The following is a 21463-nucleotide window of genomic DNA, read 5'->3' as shown; positions in this document are numbered from 1 at the left end:
TGTACGAGAATTTGGGAAACAGCTGAATTTTAACATTAATGAACCCAATTATCCGAAAACAAGTTTTATTGACCTTTTCCAGTTCTACATGTGTGAAAATGAACTTAATGTGTAAACTTCGATTCACTAAACGTTATTTGGAATAATACATATGATTTCCAATATACTTTTATTTAAAATAAAACTAAATATCACTAACTTTTGGGGTTGTCTTCAGGGAAATCTGTATATAGAAGATAACAATTACTCGACACCTCTCATCAGTTCATGCATTCCAGGTTTATAGACAAAAGGTGTCACGTGATGTGTACGTAACAAGTCCCTGGAACACTAGAGGTGCCGAAGCTTGTACAGAATGTCATTCATTCACGCTCATAACACATGATAAACGAGCTTTGAAAGCAAATTTGCAATTAAATGAAAATATTTTTAACATCAAGACAACCACAAATCATTTGTGCTGTGATAGCATTTCGCCCGGATTATAAGCTGAAATGGAAGCGAGTACCACGTACAATTGTAATGGGTGTCTTTGGATACCGGATGGATTTATTGTTCTTGTAAAGTTTTATCAAGTGTGTGCTATTTAAATCGCTATAACGAAGCCTAGTGCAGTGCATGCATACATCTTGTAGACTAATTAATAAGACTTTTGGTAGTAGTGGTATCATTTAAACTAACTCTATCTTCAGAGAATATATTGTTTTCAAAACAAATAGATTTCCTTGATATCATCCGATCGTAATAACGGTATTGAATTTATAAATCTTTAATTGTCGGTAAAGAAGTGAACCCATTGGAAAGACAAACCGCAAGAAACAATTTGTAGATAAGATACATTTATTTATAGAAATTAATTAATGGCGTTTTCTCACTTGTGTTTTAAGAAAAAATATTCTACTCCATAATGATGAAATCATAAACACAGTAACGGATGTTAAACTGAACTTATTAGAACGATGTTTTTGCAATTTTCCATTAAACAAATGTCATGACAAAACATATATGACACAATCCATGTTGCATCAATATATTAACATTAGATGGAACACTTCCTCCTATTGATTGTTTTCTACAGATTTTTCCTCCAATATCTCTTTTGTTCGGTTATTATCGTCAAAACCAAGACTTGATTTGTCTGTTTGTTTGGATACGTCCTATTAATAGCTAGGTTCTTGTAAGGACGGCCTTTCATGTAAGCGGTGTGTAGCGTGTGTGAATAGCGAGGTGTGTGTTTTGGGAGACTACGGTAAAATCGTTGTCGTGTCTTCTTGTAGAGTGGAATTCTTGCCATCGTCCTGAAACTAAAGCATGCTGCCGAAGACACCAGCAACATGTCCAACCCGGTCACATTATACTGACAACAGGCGAATCAGTCGTCTTACTCACTGTATGGTAAGCACAAAGAGTAGCAGAAACTACGACTTTTCCATACTTGTGTCTCGGCCAGGGGACAGAACCTAGAGCCTTCCTCACAGTGGGTTGTTTCGAGGTTACAGCTGGACAGGGTATTGGCCACGGAATGTCTGATGGATATTATCTATAAATCGGAGTGCTTTGTCTTAAGGAACATCTGGCTCTTTGTGTACGTTATAATAGTGGCACAATTCTAATTCTATAATATATTTACCATTAATCAATGAATATCGAGTTCAAACTACTGGGGTTACTTTATTTAATAGTTCTATGATATAATATTATCTTTTTGTCCTTGCAGGAACAAAAACTATTGTTGGGATTATTATCTAGTATTGCCATTAGAAAACTGAAATTTAAAGGATCAAGTTCAGGTTAAATTTACAATAAAGAAGATCGCAAGTAAATATTCCCAATGTCTGGGGCTGATATTTTGTTCTGTGCATATTTGATTCATTAGACTTGTAATCAGTTCCTTTTCAAAAATCCATTGACAACAGATATCATTTTGTAATGCGCACCAATCCCTGAAAAAAATTGTCGCTTGACAATTGAATTGGATGTTTATAAAAAAGGTAATCCATTTAGATTGCAATTATAAAATAACACACACGAATTCAAATGCAATATCCTTTTAGCTTTCTCATAAATGTCAGACCATTTCTTTATCATTACAAACCAACGCTAATTAACATTAAAAAGGCATGATAGCACAGTTATAAAGATATATTTTTAGATTTTAATAAGGCTTGTTTTTCCTGCAGTCGTGACTTTGTTCCTTTTTATTACTATCTCTTATGTCTAATGAAGTTCAAAATTTTAGAAAAAGTATGAAAATCAACAAAACATCTTGAAATGGGGTGTCATTTAATATAACTCGTGAAAACGATAGACTATATCCTTATCACACAGCTTTTACATAGTTTTCTCTTATACCTACACGTGTAATACTGGCTGGTCTAGGGCAATATACTCATGTCGGCTGTGGCTACCTCTAATACCTACACGTGTAATACTGGCTGGTCTAGGGCAATATACTCATGTCGGCTGTGGCTACCTCTAATACCTACACGTGTAATACTGGCTGGTCTCTAATACCTACACGTGTAATACTGGCTGGTCTCCAATACCTACACGTGTAATACTGTCTGGTCTTGGGCAATATACCCATACCTACATGTGTAATACTGGCTGGTCTAGAGCAATATGCTCATGCTTACACGTGTAATACTGACTGGTATATGGCAATATACTCATTCCTACACGTGTAATACTGGCTGGTCTAGGGCAATAGACACCTACACGTGTAATACTGGCTGGTCTAGGGCAATATACTCATACCTACACGTGTAATACTGGCAGGTCTAGGGCAATAGACACCTACACGTGTAATACTGGCTGGTCTAGGGCAATATACTCATACCTTCACGTGTAATACTGGCACGTGTAATACTGGCAGGTCTAGGGCAATAGACACCTACACGTGTAATACTGGCTGGTCTAGGGCAATATACTCATACCTTCACGTGTAATACTGGCTGGTCTAGGGCAATATACAGTCTAAATTCGTTTTAAATTCTTTAATGTACGGTGAAGGATTTACTATTTCTTTTCTAGTCTGTAAACTGAAACGCCGGGTTTCGCCGCCCACTATATTATGAAATGTGGTATTATATTACCAAAGACACCGAACAGCACACCCCACCCAATCACTTTATAATGACAACGGACACACCAGTCGTAGTGACGCGCATTAATTTTAACACGCGCATTAAAAGGGACGTTCATGCATAATCACAGCTGTTGATGGGACACAACACACTATTAGGTATTTTCAAACATTTAATAAAAACATCCAGCTTAGATTTAAGAGTACACACACTTGGGAATTAATTCGAGGGACATTATCACCTTTCTACGGCTACAAATTACTTGATAATGAGAGTGTAAATGGAGAAAGCTGCACAGTTCCAATGGGATTCCTACAGAATTGAAGTTGAGCAACATATCCTAATGTAGCAGTTTAAAATACCTGTCAGCACAGAGCTTGTCTTTATCAGTGTGTGGATAATGATGTATTGAAGAATCCTCCATTCTCGTTATTGATAGTATCATAAAGCGCCAGTAATAGACCAGAAAATACAATTATACCGTTTTCCGGAGCGGAAAAGAACGAAATTCGACCATATTAATGTGCCAAGAAAGTCACGCATGAGCAATGAGTTTTTAAAACGTTTTGCCGGATTAACAACTATCTATTTTCTTAGGACAAGGTGTCGCATACATCCATTAGTCAACTTCCGGTTCTTTCAATCATTAATGTACGCCTAGATGAGACAAATCTGTTTTCTAACATAAAACATTGATCTATCATTTCCGGGATTCAGCGAGAAAGCCAAGTTAATAATTATACCTCGCACTATACAGGAAACATATATCAGATGGGATGGCATCCCTCCCCCCAATCAACACTCCTCATCTACCTCTCTTACACCCCGACGGTTCCCTTGTGTAACTGATGCAGTCCACGATACTACTAATCTTCTTCATTACTCATCGACTCTCATCTAAAATAAATGACAAATCGATAATACTAATTCATCGACGTATCGACACGCTGTTATGTACTTTAGTTACACATAGACACTTGTGTAACTGTTTTCAGTCTTCGACCTTCTATCACTCCTTTACTTATAAACCAGCATTCATATTATACAAAGGACTCGTCGACATTTACACTTATCAATGCCTAATATACCGAGGCTCGCACATCGCCTCTTGGTCTTCGGGTGAGCGCACCTGTGCGGTAGGCTCTTAATTTTGTTCCCTGGCTGGCCGAGACACGCCATAGTCTATATAATATGTAACAAGTTGGGTGTGTTGCTCGGTGTCTTCAACAGCATGATTCAGTGAGATAGCACTATAAAAAGAGCAAGATTTCCACAAAGATCAAGCACGAATATCTCTAATACATAACACTCTGCAAACACAGTTAATAGGATGTTAATGTAATCAACCGACCAAAGTTTATTGCCCTTCTCACTAACCTTACTCATTATCGCTACTGTCGATCCATTAAGTTATATATACCGTGACCATCTCCCTTGCATTATTCCTTCTCTTTCGACACCCAGTTACGTATATCTTTCATATTCATTACCAAACCTCTAGTCTTCCTCCCCCACTCAACCTTATCTGATGTATCGCCCTAACACATCGACACACTTATCCAATGCCTAACTCACTCATTAAATTCCATTGTGCTCCTCTCTAGTTAATTCAGCCCCCACCCCCGAAAACGTATAATGGATTGTTCCAGACTTTGAATCGGAATAGTTCCAATGCGTCTACAGGAGTGAATAAGTTAATACAATCACATAAAACCAACTTTCTTCCCACAGTTTGGCATAACTCCTAAAACTAAATGAAAATTCTGTTTGACGATTTACTAATTAACCAGAACGTGACTTGAAATCCGATAAGAAAATATAAAACTCGAGAAACAGTTACCATGATGGCAGCAGCAATGCATACACTTCTTTTCTCAAATACGATACTCAGTTGATTATTCGAGCCGTTAACACCTTCGCGTTCGCATCGGTACATTTGTACCGATATGACTTTGATAACGTCATCGACCAAGTTCGAAGGCGTCAGATTAACCTTTATATTCCCCGTAGAAACGAGATATTTATATCATCAGAATCAGTGATTTCTCTATTTTATGTTCATATAAATTTCACAAGTTGATTTGCTAGAATGAAATAGTCCGCTGTAAGTTTCCGTCCAAAAAACGTTCGTTAAAAAGTGCCGAAAATGCCGTTATATTTGCCAACGTTATTCGTGAATAAACCGCTCAGAAAGTAAATATGAAATATTGCAGTGTTGAAATGACATATATCACTGAAAAGCTTAGATTGCAAGCAAGAAAAAGGTGTTATTCATATGTCTTTCTTTTATTATTTTACAGAAAATTTTCTCAAATGAAAAACATAGGCGATGTTTTTCGTTAGAAATTAGCGTTTTATGTATTCAGAGCTGGAAAATATATATCAGTTAAGATTATAACTTCATGAAAATACAGTGTGTTAATGCCACAGATAAAACCCTTTACAAATCAGCTTTAGATTTGAAAATTGCTTTTCTTGAAACGAAATTATCGCGATTTTACTTTACCCTACTCAAACGAAAATTCGCGACGTTACTTACAAATGTGTAGCATTGTGACGTAATGTTTCATTTACGTTTATCATAACGTTATGATCATGATCCTGGAGAAGCACATCGGTTGATTGATCTTAATCAAATATATATATATATAATGCTGCTGAAGATTACAGATATAGAATTTAACGAAACTACTCAAAATACTCTATGTAATTTGCTAGTGTGAGATCTGAAAACATCATCGCCTTCATATTATGGGATGCTAAATGCGAGATTACGGTGATTCTGACCTCGGACGGTCAACGTTGCGTCTTCGGAAACTCCTTTAGAATGACTCTCGACTGTTCGATGGAATCCTTAAACTCCTTTTGGCAATTATTACCACTGAAAAAAATCCTTAAAGTTGTATGGTCTATCACTTTCGCTCTTTTTGTCATAGTAAAAACTGTATAGGTGCTATACACATTTTTCTCCGTCTGTCCGAGGTTTAAACTTTCTAATTTTACCACTTTTTATAAAGTTGCAGCAATGGGAGTATTTTAATTACAAAAGTAAAAAAATCTTTTTAACGTGTACACGTAAAAAATAGGCTCGAAAGATACCGAATAATTCCGAACTCTTCCGAACATCGTCGCGACAATCTCGAAGTAATACGAGAGTTGTGAAACCAAGAGAAATGTCAACAATTTTTCGTAAACAAAACACGTGGTCGACCTCAGCAGACTGGATGTACAAAGAAATTAATGCTAAAACATTACGATTTTTGATACACACAATATTGAATTACGGCAATATGTGAATGAGATGTTTCAAATTATCGCTTTGTGGACATAAACCAGCACGATTTGCTCATATTAGCCAGAAGGAAAACGTAAACAAACACATGTGGGCTTACGCTAGTTACCTGGATCTCCACGTGCAGGACGTGTTGACGCCAGTCACGTGATACGATTCGGAATTCCGACAAAACTCGAAGGTACTGAATATGGCGGAGATTGGAGGTGTTTTATTCAAAACCAGGAATATATTATCCCTAGATTTCGGCTCTCTTATAGGCCGACATATGCTTTTGGGGAGCTCAATCATCAAGTTACATGTCCATGTTCAAATATCAAATGTTAAAACGACATATCGTTACAGTGAAAATTACCAGAAATACAACTTTAAGCTAAAGCATCTGTGAAAGTACTTCAAATTTTGTACACGTATAGAAAAATCAATCTAGAGTATTGTCCCTTGAGCGTCCATAGAAACGATGCATAATAAACTCTCATCAATTTTTGAAGCATTATCAATTAATGTTAGGTTTAGACGTCGTTGAAACCAGTTCAATCATCAAACATTTTACGAAACGGATAAATTTCAACTTGTTTACTTAAATATGTGAAATAGCGGGACTAGTAGCAAGTACATGTGCAGCACACGTAGGTAATACGTGTACAGTGTACATGTACGTAGTTGAGACGGGTAAGTCGTGATAGCCATAGTTATATTGTACGTACGTGTACATGTACATGTAGACCTCGTGCACAAATTAACAGGAGCTCTGGATCCGTTTTGAAATAAACTTAGGATAGGGTGAATATAGAACTATTCGTAATAGATTGACATACGAACTATTTGTAATACACGTTTTGGTCGGTAAAATCAAATCGCCTTTTTTGTGAGTGACGACCGGTGCATTATAATCATGTGTATATACATTGTTCATATATGCATATACGTTATAATGCTCTCTTAATTTGTTTGCATTAAAATGTTGACTATAGTATCAGAATCAGAGCCTATAATCCGATGACGACATATAAACTGTTTTCAAGATAAATTAGATACTATTTATATTGTAATATTATTGGAAAATTGAAAGTTATAGGATTTGAAAAAAATGTAGTTATACAGATTATATATACTAGTAATCTTGTGCACAGGAACCTGGCACGAAAATGTTTAACCAACAGTATATACATATTATAGTATCTATACTATATATATGTATACTGTTGGTTAAGCATTGAACGTCTTTCAGTTGGCATTCAATGCCAATGATATATATAAAGAATTTGAAACAATGTTAGATGTATATCACTACCTACCATTTGTCTTTAAAGAACCATAAACTAAATGCTGAAATAAATTACCCATTTTAACACATGTATGCAGATAGAATTTTCTATCAGTTTGATATTATTAAGTGTCGATTATAAGAACATGTGTAATTGAGGTCGTTCCAAAGTGTGTTTTTCCCCGTACGATTATATTACATAGATCATGTACTTTAACAAAATATTATTTGAGAGGCAAGTTATGGGAAGGGCCTAATATTAATCAAGTTTAAAGTATTACCTCTTAGCCACATATACACCCTAGCCGTCTCCGGGGATCGAAACGAATGGGCAAATGTTACTGTATCCTACTACCAGTGTAAATCATCAGGTTATATTCCACGTCATGTTTTTATTATGTATGTGAAAATCATAAATACCTTACACTTGGCTCAAACTAATCTGTAATGTTGGTTTGGATAAATAAGGTTTAATGTCCTATTGTTAGGTATTGAAATGATATGTACAATGTTCACTAAAAAATTACGTCAATTGCGAAGAAAGTTGTGCAACTCATACAAAACATTTACAATAACCAGAAATTAAGGGCTTCTGAAACTTTGCTATATCGATGTATATGGGGAGATTATCAGTTAAAAGCAAAACGCCCTAGTATAAAATTGTTGTAAGGATAGGTTGTGGTTAACTTTTTTTTTTAATTTAAGAGTACAATCTTTATCATTAACTTCTTAGTCTTCTAATAGTTTATCAGCGATAACTAGTTAATTAATTAATGGTTTCTAGTCAATTAGTTAATTTGTTATAATTATTCAGCACTAATTGAGATATCATAGAGATCATGTAGCCGGGTCATGTTGTAAATCGTAAATACGTGGTCCTCAATTAATACATAACTTTACCTTAATTAGCATTTGAAAAAAAAAGATGAATATCATTTTAGCGTAATAAAACATGTTTCATGTTCCTCATAAACCAGAGGGGTCTCGACGTTTTTTTTTGTATGCTGGTCCGTAAACCATCTGTTACTAGTTAAGGTCTGTGGAATAATTAGAAGCCCTTTTAGTGCCTTACATTAAAGGGAGCGATTCTCTTGTTTAAGAAAACCTGCCATATAACCAAGAATGCTGTTTAAGATTGGATAATAACACACAAAAATGCTGACTTATATAAAACATGGGGAGAGTATATAGGTCAAAACGGCAGTGTCGGTGAGAATACTACAAAGATATGGGGACTTTTGGTATGGAATATGCCACAAATTAAGAGCACTTATGTTTTGAATGTTAACAAGACTCCCAAAGGCATTATAAATCACTTGGCAACTTTAAAAATGTGAACTAGTTTTTAAGACAATTTGCGTTTACGTAATGTCTACGTTAAAACGTTTTTTGTTGTTCACTTTGTACTGTTTCTTGCCGAAGCAATACAGTTTACCATGAGGTACTCTACAGACAAATATCCATATAAAGTTGGTGTCCCCTATATGTGTAGTGCTGTCTCCCTAAGGTACCATCAGTACACCTTTGTCGCCAATACTATACCTGCAATAGCCTAGCTAACCAGAATTTACGATTTGTATCATGTCTCTCCCTCTTCTCTCTATATATACTCTGAAATGATTTGAAACTTTGCTCACAAAATCTGAATATAATTTCGAAGCTTATAAAAATAAAAACACCGCAGACCCTGTCATGATAAATCAAATTCCTTGCTCTTTTTATGTCTGGTGATGTTTATCAAGGTCAGAATCATTGCTCAGCTGCTTAAGGAGGTCGACAGAACACTAGGCAACTATCATATGTAAGACTTCTCTATTTCCTCTTCACAATTACGGAAGCCACGGAAAGGAAATAATCTTGTTACTTATAATTACCTTCCCGGTAAACCTAGATATTAGAAAGGAGTGCTAGAAAAGGCAGCTACCGTGTCAGGTCTGGAAAAAATCAAATTAAAGAAGTGGTGGGAAGTCCTCATGGTATCAATATGCGGGTATAGCTATTCTTTTAAAGTATATTTCATATGTGAATAATGATTGATTTTTGTGAATTGGAAGAGTCTTATGACAGTAAGAAATAACTGCTGTAAAAATGCTAGGAACATGAAATTAAAAAAATGACAGTACCTCCATGTTACATAAGTATAATACCTTAGCTGTTGACGGGACAAGCATTTCAGCCGGAAGCCAATGCTTTATAGCAATAGGGGTCAGAGCAAATCGTCATTGACTTTGGTATTTTATGGAAGCGATATTTCTAAGTCAGATGGGTGAAATATACAATAAGAAATGACAACTTAAGGCAGTCATATATTGCTATTTAAGTGTTCAAATTCAAATACTTTAAAAGAAATTATGTTTCTATAATGATAAATTCGCTGGGCAAGGGAATACAAAATCCCTTTCGCATATAAAATTGCATTATAATAAAATGTATTAGTATCTTAATGATAATGCCGTGGCCCACTTTTTGTGTGCTATTAGAATTCATGAATGAAGAGGAATTTCGAAAATTATTGCCGTATGAGTTTAAATCGCCGTGAAAATTTTATTGGACATGAAAACACAAAATTAAGTCACCAGGAAAATCTGTTGTTTTAAACAATACAACATTTTATATACCAAGGCAAAAAAATGAACGAACAAACTAAAGCGCAGTTGGTCTCGAAAGTCGCAAACTCAACGTTTTCATTTGATGTGTATGTTTACTAGAAACATTAATCAAGTATTTGTTCTTTATTCCTATCAAGGGGTCGATTTAAAAAAAAATAACTCTCAGAAATTCTACGCCTAACCTCTGTATTTCAATGTCCGTTAGATGTTTGTATGTGGTTGGAATAATTAACAGTAAATAAGCGTGCTGTTGATCCTGATCGAATAATGCAGGAACAATCGTGTGACTGATATATCGACATGGGGTTGCTGAATAGATTCACTCTCAGCTTCTGTCTTTTATCATGTTAAATGCATTACAATGAAGTCTCTCTCAGGCTCTCTCCTCCACTCCATTTATAGCTCAATCGTTTGTCGACAGTCAGAACGGTCCAAGCAGGAACATCGCTGAATTACTTTTACAAATTGTATCATACATGTACACCAAAAATGCAACAATTTAGGTACGTTTCTAATACACGTAGTTCTAGCTGAATTTGGTATACCGATATATACCCAAATACTGCATTCAAATTGAGTTATCTAATTTTGGTTATTTATTAATTTATTTATTTTGAAGAATAAAAAAACCCATTAAAACAATACTTATTGTACACTTCTTGTACCTTATTTAGTATACCTCCATTTTTTATACCTTTATGTTAAGATACACAGTTGACCAAATTCGTTCACTTTTCTTTCATCAATCTAGTATTTTAAAAAACACAGGATGTTGGTACCGCCATCACGTTATTGGCATTGTTTAATGACGCAAATAGAATTCCAAGATGTCACTTTCTGTCGTAATATCCAGATTTTGGGAAGATTTATTGGAATTATAATAGAACGAGAATGTGCACAGATTAAATCAGGCAGTCATTATGCCATTGATTACAAACACAACTGCGGATTGGTGCTTCTTCTACCAAATTTGTCTTAATTTGGTTTCGAAAACGATTTACACACAAATGAATGTTATTGTTAATTAATTGGTCATTATTTAATGGCCATTTACATGGTACAGATATATGGTACGGTTATGTAAAACGTTTTTTTTCAAAATGGAAATTCAGTATGATACCCAAACCGAATAATGCAGTCACTAACATTGGGGTGTAAGGTTTCCAACTGTCACATGGTTACAACACGTGGTCGTACAATAATGCCTCGTTATGTGTGTCAATCAGTGAAACTGGAACTAAAACAGCTGTCAGCAATATGATACGGTGTAATAACGGTGTGGTAACGTAATTGTCACTTTTAAATTTTATCGTTAAATTCAGACTTGTCTGTCTATCAAAAGTATATACAGTCATTATCATATATGAATATTTATAGGTACTTTGTTATTATTTTGTCTGTTTCTAAAATACATGGATACTATTGCAGATGTAACAGAAGTTGACAAAGTGAAAATATTTTACAGTAAACTGACCTATTTTCATGTGCGTTTAAATTTGCTAGGGATTACAGTGTTGAAAATGAATCTCAGCGAAAACTTTTCCTTTGTTAGCAGATTTAGAGCTTTTAAACATTAAACCGCGAAGCTAAATCTCCTTGAAAACGCAAAATTAGGTCTCCGTAAAAATCAGCTGATTTACAGTAGTCAGAAATCAGTCATCGGCCTATCAGCACCAATGGCCATTCAAAGGCGACCCCCAGGCGATATTATTGCGTGTCGTGAGTGTGTGAATCGGGACTCATCCCCATTGTATGGCCCGATACTACTGTTAGTTATCGTCGTGTAGCAATAAGCGGAGAAAAAGAATCACTGTTTGGAAATCGACAATACCAATATTTAGTATACTATGGTTTCTCCTTACCTACTCGGTTAACATAAATCAGTTTTATATTATGATTATATACATAAACAGTTTATAGAACCATTTATTGCCTAGTCACTTAGTTATCAAGCATTTTCATGTCCGAGATTTACCGAATCTATAATAACTAGGCCTAAGGTATCAATTTTGCTAAGTAATTATCATTCAAGTAGTCGAATGTCTGGCTAGCCCATTGTCAATATAATTTGACCTATTAGGCGATGCTTCTGTGGTCAAGAGTATCATAATCTGATACGAACGATATTGACCAATGTACGAGTGCGAACGTAAATTGCTTGAAAGCGCGATCGTCATTGACGGATGTCTTTTGCAGCTGGGTTAGGCGATTATTTAAATGAGGTCCATACCATCACAAGATAGGGAATGATCATTGTTAAACAATTAACAAAATCATATAAACTTCGAATGGAAAATAAAAATTGATCACTAGCGTGCCTCCGTAACAATTTTGAAATCTTCTTTAAAGTTATAGAGAAATATATGCCCTGAAACCAGGCCCCATTACAGAATTAGCAAATCGCAGTTGGAATTCCTGGCAAAAAAATATTTGAAGATTTTTTTCGTGATCCTGAAGCCTGGCTTCATTTGACATTGCAAATTCCAACAAATAACAATGCGGAGAAAACGTGACTGGTTTATGAGTGACAGCACTTAAAGTGTTCTATTTGATACAATCTAGATTAAGTAGAAACAATGGACACGTGGCAGTGACACACATCTGTCAATGTAGGTGTCGTTTGCCTAATTTACAGTGTAATGATATGTAGTTTGTCGTGTCACAACATGTTGTTTAAACACTCCACCAGTATCGGGTGCGAATAATATGCAATAAATTAAAAATATCATATTGCACATACATATTCATCTTCATATGATATATTTGGTGTAAAGTAATACGTTTACTGTTTTGAAACTAGGTCTTCTGCTGATATATGGTACCAACGCCGCAACGTTTGGTCAATTACGAAATCAGAAGTTGTTTTCGCCTTTCAAAACAAAGACATTCACAGATAATACATGTTATGACGAAAATTAGTTATGTCCCCATGGCTGAAAATTCCGAACATGATATGAAACGTAATTAAACGTGTAAACCGTGGGTATGAAGTGGGAGTAACCATATCTTTACCTCAAGGGACCTCCGACGTGTCGTTCTTTTCCCTTGTTTTATCAGGTCCTAACGTCGTGATTTTACGCACAAGATAGTGACGTCAAAATTAGATTAGGGAATCTTCCGTTTCAATTACACATCGAAATGGCGTCTCTCCAAATCGGATAATAGAGTAACAAACCTGAAGGCCGACACACGTGACCAAAGTCGTTTTTATTTGATGTGGCCGTCGACACATAGGCGATGGCTTCCATATTTGTTAACATGTGAACAGTAGAGGGAGTATATGGTGATATTAAATGTTGTTATTTATACATCAAGCATTGTGCTCATAATTTTGTTTACAACACTGGCTCTAAAACGTAAGCTATCATCAAATCTTATTTGTACAGGTTCCTGTCAGTTCAGTAACGTGATCTCGACATTGATTTTGATTTAAAAGTGAAAAATCGATGAAAATGACACATTTAGAATAACATTAATATAGTTTTATTAGAAAACCAACACTTAAGATCATCGTCACTATACTGGAAAAAAGGCAATCTCTCGAATGGAACGTAACGTAATGCACACTAGCAAATCGTGGACAATTTGTATTTTGACAGACATGTTTGATCATATTAACAAGTAAAGGTGGAAGGTCATTTTGTCTTTCTTGAATATTTATTTGATTAAAGTCCAATGAACATTATTTACCACTACGATGGTCTACCGTGAACGTGGCATGTTACGTGTGTGGAGTGCGTTTATTTGTTTGTTTTACTGTAACAGCCAATCGACATCCAAGGTCATTAAGGGTCATACTAACTCCTGCAATGTTAAGACATTTCAAACAAACCTCAAAGAATAATTTAATCCTATTAACAGCCAGTGTTATGTAGGACGACATATCATGTATGTGTAGCGTGTATGTGGTGTGCGGTGAGTTTTTTTGGAGACTGCGGTATGTTCGTGTTGTGTCTTCGTGCATAGTGAAACTATTGTCCATTTTATAGTGCTATGTCACTGAAGCATGCTGCCGAAGACACCAAGTAACATCCCATCCCGGTCATATTATACCGACAACGGACGACATCAAAAGGAGGTAGCATGTCGGAGACGTCAAAGGGTTTATTTTAAAATCCGCACAGTGTTATAATATGTACTCTACTGTGAGAGGAGAATCACATACATGGCATGTAGGATCATCCTCTGTTACTTTGGTAAGATATTTATTACCAGTTCACTTGTGCCAATATAGCTAGGAATCCAGGGAAATTTAATTGGTTTTAGTTTGGTGAAGTGGTTGGATGTTTTGGGAGAATGCAGTATGTTAGTCTTTGTAGTAGTGGAAATGTTTCTCTTTTGATAGTGCGTTGTTGAAAAAATCGGGATTGGGATGTACGGTAATTCAGATAGGAAATGTATTTTTTCAATGTTTTCAATAATTTAATCGGTTATATCTGGCGATTGTCATCGATGGGAAATGAAAACATTTATTTTTTCGCGTATTGTTCTATCACGCAATGGTCCAGCCGCCATTCTATAGATATTTACTATTGTTTTAACAGATAAATATTAACCAAGGAAAACATTGGTCCATTTGGTATCGTGTTATCTCATATTGCATTTGTCTTTCTTTTATCGATAGAAAATGTCTCATTTGTTGTTTTCATTTTGTGTTTTTTTTAACATACTTTTATTATATAGATTATATATCGTGTTTACACAAGGGTTATTTGTCTTTAACACGATAAAAATAGTTCTATCACGCAATGTTTATAGTTAGCCGCCATTCTATAGATATTTACTATTGTTTTAAACAGATAAATATTACCCAAGGAAAACATTACTCTATTGTTATGTATTAGACTTCATTTGTCGTATCGTGTTTATCTCCATATCTTGTTATACGTTTTTGTCTTTGACGACAGGTGTTTCGATAGTTATTACAGAATTTTGTGTCAGAAAACAATAAAATCTCACTTAGTAGACGTATATTTATTTCTTTCATTTCTGTTCTGTGAAAGTATCTTATCCAAAACACGGAAAATATAGACCGTTTGACAAGTGTTGTAGTCTAGTTATCATGTCGAGCCGTTACAGGATTGAAGGTGAACATGAATTATTAGAAGAAACCCGTCTATATAGCACGTAAGGGGGTAAGATTCTTAAGTTGTCAAACACGAGGTTTGCCGAGTGTTTGACAGCTTAAGAATCTTATCCCGAAGGTTGAGATCTCCTGTCTTACCCCAAAGAGGGTGAATGATTCTTTTTCTCTTACCCCATGCACCACTTTGTGTCTCTAATAAACGTGTCACTTATGCAAGCGAAGATGACGTGACCTCAATGAGTCGCCGTCTTCGCCGTCTTTGTGACGTCATTCCATTGTTACCGCGACGTCATGATACTGTTGTCGTGACGTCATACCATTGTTTGGCACGTGCAGAGATCCCATGTAGCTTGTCTTTACCCTAGGGTGAGATAGAAAAATCTCACATCGGTAAAACTGTGGATATACCTGTCTTGGGTAAGAGAAAGAATAAAACACACCTTGGCATCTTATTTATTCTATAAAAAATCTGCAATATGTATACGTGTAACTTACCTAAATATTTCATGAGAAACATTTTAATTGTAACACTACTGTATATGAAGCAAATTGGTAAAAAAGAAATTTAAACTAAGTTATTTGTAATTTGCTTTCTACAAACACGTTTATTTTTAGTCTAACCAATAGCTCAACAGGACAGAACCCATATCCCTGTTCACATTGGCGATTCAGTCTAGAATAATATGCAAGGGAAGGGTCGCCGACCGTTAAGGCAGATCACCCCACAAATGATATCGCTTTATAGTCGTCATCAGGATGTAAATGGGGGGCATACTTTTACCATGATTTTCATCTGCTAATCCTCCGGTTTCGATTGGGTATAAAATCTAAAGGGCAGCTGTCACTCCACAGGAGATGTATATCACAGAGGAACCATTGATTCCTGTTTTCTAGTTCAGTCTCTTCTTCTCTTTTTATCCGAATCGTAGTAGCTTTTACATTATAGAGTTCTCTGACACATGTCACAACGAAAAAAACATTAGCCATCGAGTTTCAATGCAAACATCCTCGATACTACAGGGGTTACTGTCACTGAAGTTATATCTTCCACTGGACTATCTCAAAGGAAAAATGGAGCCAGTAAAGGAGAAAAAGCTGACAAAACACCGGTCTGTAAGAGATTTCCTTTGAAGATTACAGAGAGTAACGCCCAACTTCAAAGCAATCTTTAATGTGCATCAAAGGATCTAATTACCTTTGCCTTCTGTAGCCTTTAGTTTAACTTTGACATAGTGCAGGGGTAGATATACGTCAGTGATAGTAACCCCTGGAGTATCGAGGATGCAATGGTTTTAACATTTTAAGGTGTTTTCAGAAAATTTTATTGTATTTCGCAATTTTGGAAGTCTTTTTCATTTTACATTTCTTTTTATTCTCATTAGAAATTCTCCAAATTAAAATAGAAAAAAAAATCACTTAGCGATATGAAACCTAAAACTAAATGAATAACATTAAATAACAAGAAGAATACCTTTGAATAAGTTTTACTGATAATTTAATGTTCTTTTTGGGTAAACACATCCCGTTGAACCTTACGCATAAAAAACAATAGCCGAGGTAATTCTAATCCCAGTGACATTTGATTGTTGCCTGTACTTAAGATTCCTTATTGCCATGTAAAGCACTTAACGATAAGGATATAATACCTATCTGGACTGACACTTGAGCCTTTAATCGTCCCGATGGGACCTTGGCTGTCGAGGTTCTTTACTCCTACTAGCCGTGCACTAAGCCTTTGACATTCAAGGAAATTCAGTTTTCTTATCGTCCCCTATAATGCTATCGACATTCTAAAATTACAGTATTTGTTAATCATTAATTTATCTTGACGTAATAGAAAATCAAGTGGCAGTTTGATGACTGCTTTTTTTATCTTGAACGTTTCTTTCATGTTCCTTTTTTATAAGAAATGAAATCACAATTTGAAATTCAATTAATCTAGGATGGTTTTATCAGTACACGAACTCTATTTTCCTCCTTTTAAATCAATATTTTCTTTTCTCTGTGTTATCACGGGAAAAGGTTACAACTATTAGAAAACAATGAATTACAAAGATTCATCGAAATTGCAATGGAAACATGAGTCGTTGTTTCGAAAAAGTAGAGTTACCATAACTACAGCCGGCATACAAACGTAAGTGAACGAAAAACTTATTATTTATATGTTATAATTTCTAAAAAATATTGTAAATCAAAATATGTCGGAAAAGTCAAATTTCAAGTAACGGGGATAGAGGTCGTTTTAATGCAGTTATTATGTCAACTATATTCTTTTCTAATAATAAATTACGTTTTTGATTTTTATTTTTGCATTGTATCCATTTAAAGTGCGATTGGTGAAGATCAAGACAGGCTTTCGATGACGGATCTGGTCGGGTACTCAGGAGAAAAGACACGATTAGTATTTGGCACGTTCTATAAGGAATACTCGCTTCAACTTATGTTCTTATGTTACTACTTCAAATTGTGCATGATATAAAAGGCAACTTAATTCAAACTGTTTTCTAAAAGAGTTTTATAATGTCTTGTTGGTACCGCAACATGTTTGCTTTTGTTGCGAGTTTAATTTTTGAGGAGTCTCCCAGATACAATAGATTTTTAAAATGATAGTTTCTATATACATTGTATATAGACATGTAACGGGTCGATACGTTTGCTTCTTGTCATTATACACACTGTAACAGCATGGGGTGTGCTGCTCTTTATACCTTGAAAGTATCAATGCAAGATGGTCCTTAGTGTCTACTTTTCAAGGTGACATGGCGTTAACATATCAGAAAGTCCCAAACACATATACTCATCTCAAGCATAACAATAACACGTATATGCAATATAAAGTCAAACTCACGACCCAATTAAAATTGTCTGTACAATGTCGGTTACACCCCAACGCCATGTTCCTATCTTATGTCAATCAAAAAAATACCCAACCAACCAAATATATACACTAAGGTACGTTAGATTAAATTATGTATCCCCAGAGAAAAAAATCAACTTCAACCCAATTGTGTCGAAGAACAATGAAAAAAAATCCGAAAGTTGAAACCCTTTATACATTGTATACTTCATCTTGTTAAATCGTGGTCTAGTCATGAAATTTGTCGATACGAACGTATCTGGTATGATTATATCATAACAATATATATGGGATAAATTCACTGTTTTGCATAACATATTTTTAAGAAAGTATTGCGTTTGTGATACATAAGTTGAAATACAAAAACACTTTGTAGGTAGGACATCAACTTCATGCTAAAAAATGTTTCAGATAGCTTTTATTAAATTTATTTAAGTCATAATGATATGAATAATCTTTAGAAATATGCGCAAGCGATATAAGTTTTTGGAAATAATGACTAATGTTTTATTACTTTTAATTACAAAAATGCACGTATCTAAGTGTATAGTATTCAGTCCAAATTTCAACAAATAAGATCGTAAACTTTGTTATATGCGTAAACCCTTTGAGCAAAGCTAAAATGTAAAAGTTTAAACAGATCGCACGGAAAGGTAAACAAAACCAGATGTCATAGGAAACATGTTCAAGCGAAGCAAAGGAAGCAAATAAACACAAGTATATACATACATAACTTATTATAATATTAGGCCAAACATGTGTCAAAAAGGCGGTTAAATAAACTGCAATCTTTAAATTATATATCAGAAGTTCATCAAACATTTTTCAGAAATCCTTACTGCATTAAAATTTCACTAAGAATTCAGGTCAAATTTCATTGAAACAAGACGATGTTTCTTGAAGCAAACGACCATTTTACCATAACGAAGCAAATTATATCAACCTGTATCAATAATTCATTTCTTGTTCGCCTGAGAATGCTTTTCAACTAACATTTGCTTAGGTCACGATACACAATTGTACCGATCTTAAACAATATACATAACAATGTACATATATACTTACTTTTGTTGATGGTGTTGTCGCATTCCTGTTATGCAGAATGCATATATTTCCATAGAGAATGTCACAGAAATGCATTTTCTGTTTAATGTATGTAAAAGCCCGCATATGGTGTAACTCTTAGTATGTTTTCTGACACTGTTAGAAATTTCTTTTGCAAAACGTCAATTTTTGTTTGGAAACACTTCCTCAAAGTAACACGTGATACACTGAATAAACTTGAAAAATGTATTATATGGCAGACAGGAACATGACATCGATATCAAAACCGGTAGTGCAACTACTATTGGTGACAGGGAAGAGGCAGTAACGTCTAATATTCCCGCTATTAATCTGCTCCAGCACTGGCGGGATGGTACACACTGGTATTCCCGCGCTAGTGATAGCTACAGCATCTGGAGGCACAGGGGCCTATAATGGTACAGTGCATATATACATTACTAGCTATTGTTGAACACAGTTGCAGGTGATAGCCGAAATGGAAAATAAACAGAGAAGGTATGTTATTGTCATTAAGTCAGGTACACGTGTATTGTGTGTTGGTCTGTGCAGGTTACACTTGGGTTGATAGCGTTCCTTGCTCTTGCCGTGTGCCTCTCGAGTATATAAATATTTAACGTTTCCAATATATTGACAAACCATCTCAAACAAACATCAATTATTTATCATCAAAACACAAACACTTGTATGAGTGGAAGCTTCTGTAGTGAATGTTTTGGGTTTGTGTGGTTTATTATGACAAACGTCCTATCATTAACAGCCAGGGCCATTTAAGGATGGCCTTCCATGTATACAAAGTGTTGCGGCGTGTGAATGTCTGTATGTTGTGGGAGGGTGCGATATATTCGTGTTGTGTCTCTTTGTGATAACGGAATTATTATTATGTAGTGCTATCTTACCGCAGCATGCCACCGTAGACATTGACCACTTTTGGTATGTGAAAACTTCCATACGTCCGAGTTATTTACATTCATGAGAAAGTACATCTGCATCATGGTTATTATATGTCCATTATCAACTATTTTCCTGAAGTCGATTTGCAAAAATCAAAATTTCAAACCTATGAAGGTCAAATCTGTTATAGAATTCAAACTGAGTTTGTCTTTCCTTTGTATATGTTCAGTATTGTACAATATTTTCATTCATAGTTGTACCGGGATTCTGTTTCCTGCATACTTGTTTCCTGCCTATCATAGAATGTGTATTAATTACTTATTCGATATACATCAATTACGTAATAAAATAAAGATTATTAATGCAAATGTGCTTTTGAAACTTATATTTCCTCATTGATTTTCAACTAGTGACGTTTCAGATCGACCGCTTCTTTTACCGATCTGTTGCACAGCAAATGTGAAATTTGAAAGACTCTGGTAGGTTCGTGTTGAGATTAATTGCAATGGTGGAAATGAAATTCTTGTCCAGTTTACAGTGGTATCTTTTATACTTACTACCCAGGATACTGGCTGTTAATTAGACGTAAATATAATAAATCAAACTAAACCAAAGACACTGAACACCATTCTTCATCCGGTCACATTAAGCTGACAATAGCAAACCAGTCGTTCCACTTCCTCAGGTCTATACCAGGGTAGGCATAATCTTTTTAATAGACTCTGATGTGTCCCGGTTTGGGAATAGAAAGGGGGCAAGAAAGTCATTAATAGCAATTTTTTTGGCAATACTTCGATGAGGTTTGGTTTGGGTCTTTATTGCTTAACATCATGTTAAGAGATAAGGCTAATTATATAGGGTATTCCCTGTATGCGGTAAGGATACGTATATATACTGCATGTAATATGAAAGACAGAACATTCGGTTGGAATCTTCTGGCTTTAAAGTGCCATCTCATCCAGGCTGTAATCGCCAATTAGCTGACACCGACCCGGTTATGGTGCGACAACGATGCTATACATATAAAACTATATATTTTGCAATTGGTTAATCGCAAAAATATAAATAAAAGATACGTGAAACACTTATTCTAAGATTTCAGATCGTCTTCGGCGTCATGCTTCAGTGATATAGTACTATAAAAAGAGATCCATTATACAAGAAGACACAATACGAATATACCGCAATCTCCAAAAACACATACCACGCACTTCAAACACGCAAGGCAGTCATACCACGAACTCTATATAACAAATTTATATAAAAAAGTATCCCGAATGAGATAAAAATAACAACACTTTAAAAACATT

At 35.1% G+C, this 21463-nt stretch overlaps 1 protein-coding gene across 1 annotated transcript in view; it reads right to left on the bottom strand.

Moving 5' to 3' along the window:
• Window positions 1–19705, bottom strand: part of LOC138334994 (G-protein coupled receptor 83-like) — a 29578-nt gene extending 9873 nt beyond the window's left edge. Inside the window, exon 1 of the mRNA XM_069283885.1 lies at window positions 19263–19705. The gene's annotated coding sequence lies outside the window, so the exon portion shown is untranslated. The remainder of the gene's footprint in view (window positions 1–19262) is intronic.
• Window positions 19706–21463: the final 1758 nt, after the last annotated feature.

Source organism: Argopecten irradians, chromosome 11 (assembly GCF_041381155.1).
Source record: "Argopecten irradians isolate NY chromosome 11, Ai_NY, whole genome shotgun sequence".
Classification (NCBI taxonomy): Eukaryota; Metazoa; Mollusca; class Bivalvia; order Pectinida; family Pectinidae; genus Argopecten; species Argopecten irradians.
Note: the sequence above shows the minus strand (reverse complement) of the source record. Positions and strands in the feature narration are given on the sequence as shown.